The following is a 6,584-nucleotide window of genomic DNA, read 5'->3' on the forward strand; positions in this document are numbered from 1 at the left end:
GCATAACATACTCTTTGTTAGTACCAAATAAGATCTTGGTGAAACTTTCTTCTCTTTCATCTCTGCAGAAGTTGTCCAGCCTTTTTATCCATACAGTTTGACTTTTACTGCATCTCCTGGTTGAAGTTTTGGAAAAGTTCTCATAGAATTGTGCTTGTCAAGATTACTTTTATATTTTCTTATTGTTCTCGTATCAGCACGTTTTAAACTTTCACCATGTAGGATGCAAATTCTTCAAGGTGGGACCTATATACAATTTTTGTCTATTGAGTGTCAATAGAGCTGAATTGAATTTAGTCGTTGCATTCAGCATTGCTCTGTAAATTAATTAAGCTAAGAATGCCTTTCCCTGACAAAATTTCTTTAACTATCTAACTCTTTCAGCTTTTCCATTCTCTTAAGGGTAATGAGAGCTAATAGTAATAGGAAGGGAACTGTATTTTTTCATGAAATTTGTATCTGTAAATTGTAGACCATTGTCTGTAACTAGTTTCTCTGGAATTCCCCAATGAGCAAATATATTCTTTAACTTTCCAATGATGCTCATTCCTGTGGCATATGCACATTTGTAAGCATTTTGACTAATGGCTATAGCAGCTAGGTGCTTGTGACTGTCTAGCTCACACAGATCAATAAACTTACACTTTCAGGACATGACACGTAAAAGTGCCCTTCTTTTGTATTGGTTTATTAACCTGGCAGCATGCACAGGTAGTATCCGCTTTCTGACTGTCTACTTATACCTGGCTAACACACTGTCATTTTGGCATGTTTTCTGCATTTGATAATGCCCTGGTGACCATCAAAACTTTCTCACTCCGGCCTGATTCAGCAAAGTATTTAAGCATGAGTTTAACACTAAAGGGCTACTAATAAACTTAAAAATTAAGCTCATGCTTAAGTGCTTCGCTGAATCAGGGCTATTTTATCAACACAAAGTAACAAGTCTATGACGTCTCTTAAGCAATTTCTCTCTGCATAGACTACTCTCTAATTTTGATATATATATCTTTATTGCATTTTGGCCATATACCCTAGACATTTTGTAGTACTAACTGAAGCTCACTATTTGCCAACTGTGATTAGAATATTCTCTTTAAGGTTTGGGAAGTGGTTTGCTTGAAGTGTAAAGCAGTTATGTATCAAAAAGTAAATACACATGGCCAGTGTATCCAGCAGAAATTGCCAATATTTTAGACTAGAGCCTTACAAGACATCTGTAACAGTCTGCATCAGTCTGTCATGATGACTTAAAAAACATATTTCCTTATATTTTAGACTTTCTTGATAACAACACTGACCCTTCTTGTTTCTTAGCTGATTTTAGGCAATCCAAATTTGAAAGGAAAGTTGTAGACTGGTGGTAGCAGATCAAAGCATCTACATTTGACATACAAAGCTCATCAGCTTTAAGCAAATAATGTTGTGTCTCTGCAGTCTACATGCTTCATGCTAACCACACCGGTATATTGTAACTAGGTACTATCATAGAAACAGCCAAAACCTTGTTGTGCCCCCGCAAACCATGCTGCAACCTCCACATCCTCGTTTTACTTATGACAACAGTATGATGCATACAAACTAATTCACTCTATTACCAACATCTTTTCTTCCCCTACCACAGTGCAACTCAGTCAAAATCTCATTTTATTTCATGCAGTATTCTTAAAACATTCTATTCCTATGTTTATAGCAAGCTTTTGGCTTTTTCCCCTTCATTTAAAGAATAGCCTCCACCTGCAACACAATCCTATTCCTTTTTCAGAATGTGGGGAATCTCCATCGATTACTTTCATTCCAAATTTAGCTTCATTTGGTACAAGTTAGCTGTTATGCCAAAGGGTAAGGCTGTGATTTTACTGGAAAGCTTATACACCAAGGTTCTCCTAATAAAAATCAGTGGCCTTATTTCAGAAGTGCTGATCATCCACAAATCCTATTAAGGTCAATTGGAGCATCAGGTACTCAGCATCTTTGAAAAGTCAGATGAGAAATTCTTTGAACTAATGGTATGTACTCTCTGAGGGACACCCTATATTTCTACAGTTTAGTGTCTTTTCCTAAATATTTTTCTGCTTTATGTTCCGCAGTCCTCTTTTATAATGTTATCTTCAGGTAGTCTTTTGTATTGAGCAAATCCAGAAGGACTGCACAGTGATTCCAATAGGCCCTGACTCAGCAAAATACTGCAGCATGTACTTAATGTTAAACATAAGCTTCAGTCCTTTGCTGAATGGTAGTCTTAATCTGCAGTGTGCCTGTCATAAATATACATACGTTGGAATTTTCACAACAAGTGATGGCCTCTTTCTACGTCTCAGCAAAGATGTAATAGTTCAGCACTATAATAGGCCCTCGTATTCCTCAGACAACTATTTTACAAAAGCTAATACAGTGCTTTAATTCAGTAATAGTCTCATTATAATTGAAACTAAACTACAATTGTCAAAATAGCCCTACAGGAATGTCCATTCTAAAGAAGGCACATGCAGCCTATCAAAGACAGCCAGGATGAACTGTGCCAGTTTTTGAAAATGTAGCCACCTTCAAACAATAAACCTGTGAGCAAGGTAGGTGGGCATTTTGCCATATATTGTACGTAGATTTCAATGTGGCCTTGGTACTACCCAATCTTATTCCTACTGAAGTCAAAGGTGAAATTCCCTCTCCGAGATGCATTTCTCCTCCAATGGAACAGAGGTCTCTTGTATGCATTTCCACTGATTCATCTAATATCCAAGGTCCTGCTCAAGATGAAGAGAAAAAAAGTTAGGGTTATACTTATAGTTCCTATGTGGCCAAGACAAACATGGTTCCCTTACCTTACTCAACTCACTGTTCGCCAACCAGTCACTCACCAGCCTGTTACTCTTCTCCTCTCCCAGGAGTCTGATCAGATCCATCACTCCAATCTCCAGGTTCTCCAGCTCAAGGTGTGGCTGGTTGTTGAAGGTTGAGAGAAACAATCTGCCCCAAGGACGTAAAGATGGTGCTGTTACATAGCAGGCTCCACTGTCTTATCCTCAATCCTAGACTCGCCTCTGAAATCCGATCCCACCCCTAGGGTTACTGCTGCAGAGTCCCTAGAGTGGAGCACACATAGGGACACTACTTGAAAAAGAAGAGAGGGTTACTCACCCTGTGCAGTAACTGTGGTTCTTTGAGATGTGTCCCCCTATGGGTGCTCCACTATCCGCCCTCCTCCACTCTGCTTCAGAGTTCTTTCCAATGACCTCTGTAATAGAGAAGGAACTGAGGGTGGCTCACCTGTGCAACCGCTTTACAGGCCTGGTGCAGGGCATGAGATAGGGAGAGTATATGCACAGGTCAAATGGACACTGCTACCTAAAATCTCCCATCTGAGGCGCAGGGGACACGAGCGCACCTAGAGTGGAGCACCCATAGGGGGACAAACCTCGAAGAGCCACAGTTACTGCACAAGGTCAGAAACCCTCTCTTCAGGCATCATGTAGGAGGAAAGACACCAAAACAATCATAATCTCTCCTGAGCAAAGTCTCAAAGTCTGTTTCCTGGTTCAGAGCATTCATAACAGCTCCAGTAAAACATATTCCCTGTTTACAGAGTGTGCTATAGTATGGAGTCAAGGTGATTAAGGCTGAATGACAGTTTGAAAGTTAAGCCAGGTTCTGGTCCTCCTGCTAGCACAAGATTTTTTACCAACATTTTCTGTATGTTCCTCTTTTAAACTTACTCAGTTTCTACCCTTTCTTGCTTAAGTGTAACCTCAAGCTACTACACAGGAGACAACTGGGAAGCCACTAGTGTTACCAGGCGCTATCTTCCCTCTTGTTCCCCTACCTCACCCCTGGGAAAAGTCTCAAACCCTGCCCTAGAGATCATTATGAGCACCAATAAACACTCACTACAATCTTTGTAAAAGATTTTGTTAATTATTGTCTATTTGCTTAGGCTGCGGGTAACAGGCAAATGCATGCTACTTCCTTAACCCTTCCTAGGCAAGTTCCCCTGCCTTATCAGTTAGTAAACTACATGCTAGTAACTCAGACATATTACTAAGCTACAAATGACCATTCTCCTCCTCCTCTCCCCGGTTCATGTCCATTGCTGCCCAGTTTCTTTCAGCTATGTCTGGCAACGTTTTGTGACTGGGGGAACCAGATTTTCAAAGGTTTTTGGACACCTAAAGATGCAGTTAGGCACCTGGTGCGTTTTCAAAATGCCTAAGAAGTCAGGCACCTATCTCCCCTTGAAATCAATTGATTTGAAATTGATTTCAATGTGAGCTGGGTGCCCAACCTACTTGGGTGGCCAACCTGCCATCAGGCCCCACCCCTCTCCGTGACCCTGTCCTCTGTTCCTCAGGTAAATGCCTGCCTCACCTCTTCCTCCCTTCTCCCCTGCAAGACCCTGCCCCCTAGCCAGGTCAGAGGCTGGAAGCCAGAGCTGGGCAGTGCGGGGCGGCTGCTGTGCTGGTGGGTGACATGGTGTGGGTGGCTGCAGCGCTCCCCTGTCTCTGCCTTCTGCTGCCACTGGTGCCTGAGGCCCTGGAACTGCAGCTACTTCTCAGCTCCCTACTTCCCTTTCACTTTTCACAGCTGGTAACAGCCATCCGGGGGGGCGGACCCAGCTCTGGGGCCAGCAGAGCCCTCGGAGAGCAGCAACTGTGGGAGCAGGGCTCAGCGACTGGGTTGAAGCCAGTCAGCCTGGGCCACTCTGGGTAGCCCCAGAGCTTCCACCTGCCCTGGGCAGCATGCCCTGGCAGGTGGGGACACAGGCTGGAGGCTGCTCTCAGACCCCCCTGGATCCCTGCCTGGACTTACTACTGTGCTGCTGCTGGCAGCAGTGCTGCCTTCAGAGCTGGGTGGCCAGAGAGTGGCAACTGTTATGGGGGGGCTAAGGCAAATTTTGGGGTGGCTCTAGCCCCGGCAAGCCCCCTCCCCCAAGCATTGCCCCTGCCCCTGAGTGACATAGCTGCGTCAACTTCACTTTTTAGTGTAGACCTGGCCTGGTTCTTATAAGTCACACCAAACTGGGAGATGTGGGGTGAGGTACTCACAACTTCAGCTCTGTCACTGTTTCCCACTCTCCTCTGGCCAATTCTGACCACCCCTCGCCCTGTGTGGAACCCAGCTTGCAGAGAATCTTTCGCAGGCTCAGGGGCAGTGATTTGGATGGTCCCTTCCTTACACACAGAAAAGAGGAGATCAGCATACGCCGGTTCCCTCCACATGCAAATCTAATGGGGCATCATTTGGCCCAGTGAGAGGCAGAACACTTGAAAGGGAATACCTGGACTATTTTTCAAAACATTAGGGCCTTTTTCTCCCCTTAAAATCTGACTGGATGCTATCACACTGTTTCCATACTAGCAAGAAATGTTCCTTAGTTTGCTCTGTGGTTCATACCTCAAAATTTCCATTGAACTCGAGGTTCAACCACTGCCTTCTTCATGTCGTTCACAAGAGAAGCATGTCAGCTTGTTAAAAACCACTTAGTTCTGTTTTATTCCATAATGAGTGAAAAGTGTAAATTAATCTTTATGTGCAGCTTTACTACATGCTTTGAAAGGACGTAGTATGTTAACTAAAATTGAAAATTAAATGCAAACCACTAACATTAATGCAACATTATGGCTATGAAATCAAACCAAACTCAGGAAAGTCCAACCACTCTAGTGTAGTTCAACGCTGGAAAGTGACTCTAAAAATGGCATTGGTTAGTTCTATGTTTGTTGTCTGTCAGGGATTCCATCTCAAATGTGCTTGGATTACAAGTAATGATGTTTTTATCAAATGGTTGGTTTTACAAACTCTGCCTGGTTTTGGAGAACCAAACTGTTTTATTTTCTCCATCTCATGTATCATGACCTATAATAAAGGTTCTTCAGAGGAAATTATCCCACCACCATATCTGGGCAATCTCATTGTTCTCAAATTATACCCCTGCAGTACAAACTCATTGACTTCACTGAGGTTGCACAGGTGTGACTGATTGGAACTTAGGGCTTGTCTTCACTATTGGGGTAAGTCGTCCCAAGTTACGCTACTCCAGCTACGTGAATAATGTAGCTGGAGTCGACATAGCTTAGGTTGACTTACCCCGGTGTCTTCACTGCGCTGCGTCAACAGGAGATGCTCTCCAGTTGACTTTCCTTACTCTTTTCGGAGAGCTGGAGTACCAGGGTCAACCAGACAGCTCTCGGCCATCGATTTAGCGGGTCTTTGCTAGACCTGTTCAATCGATCCCTGCTGCATTGATTTTAGCAGTGTGGATCCCTCTAGTGAAGACAGCCCTTAGTAAACAATTCCAATGATGATACAGAAGAAGGCATAGAATCCAACTCCCTCTCTAGCCTGCCTTGGCTGTGCCATGCTAACAAGAATAAAAAGCAAAGCATGCTTAATGTTTGTCTCTCAAGTGAGCAGATAGGGAGGTAGCAGGTCTGTTGAGAAAAAAAGGTGTCATTTTTTTCCACAGCCACTTTTCAGAGTAAAAGTGTTGATTCTGGAGAAAAATCAGAAGACCAGAAGTGGGAAATAAGGGACACACAGAGCTCCTAATATCTGGTTAGCACAGCCAGCAGCTTCAACCACCTCTGTAA

This window comes from Lepidochelys olivacea (genome assembly GCF_965140295.1).
Source record: "Lepidochelys olivacea isolate rLepOli2 genome assembly, chromosome: 5".
NCBI lineage: Eukaryota > Metazoa > Chordata > Testudines > Cheloniidae > Lepidochelys > Lepidochelys olivacea.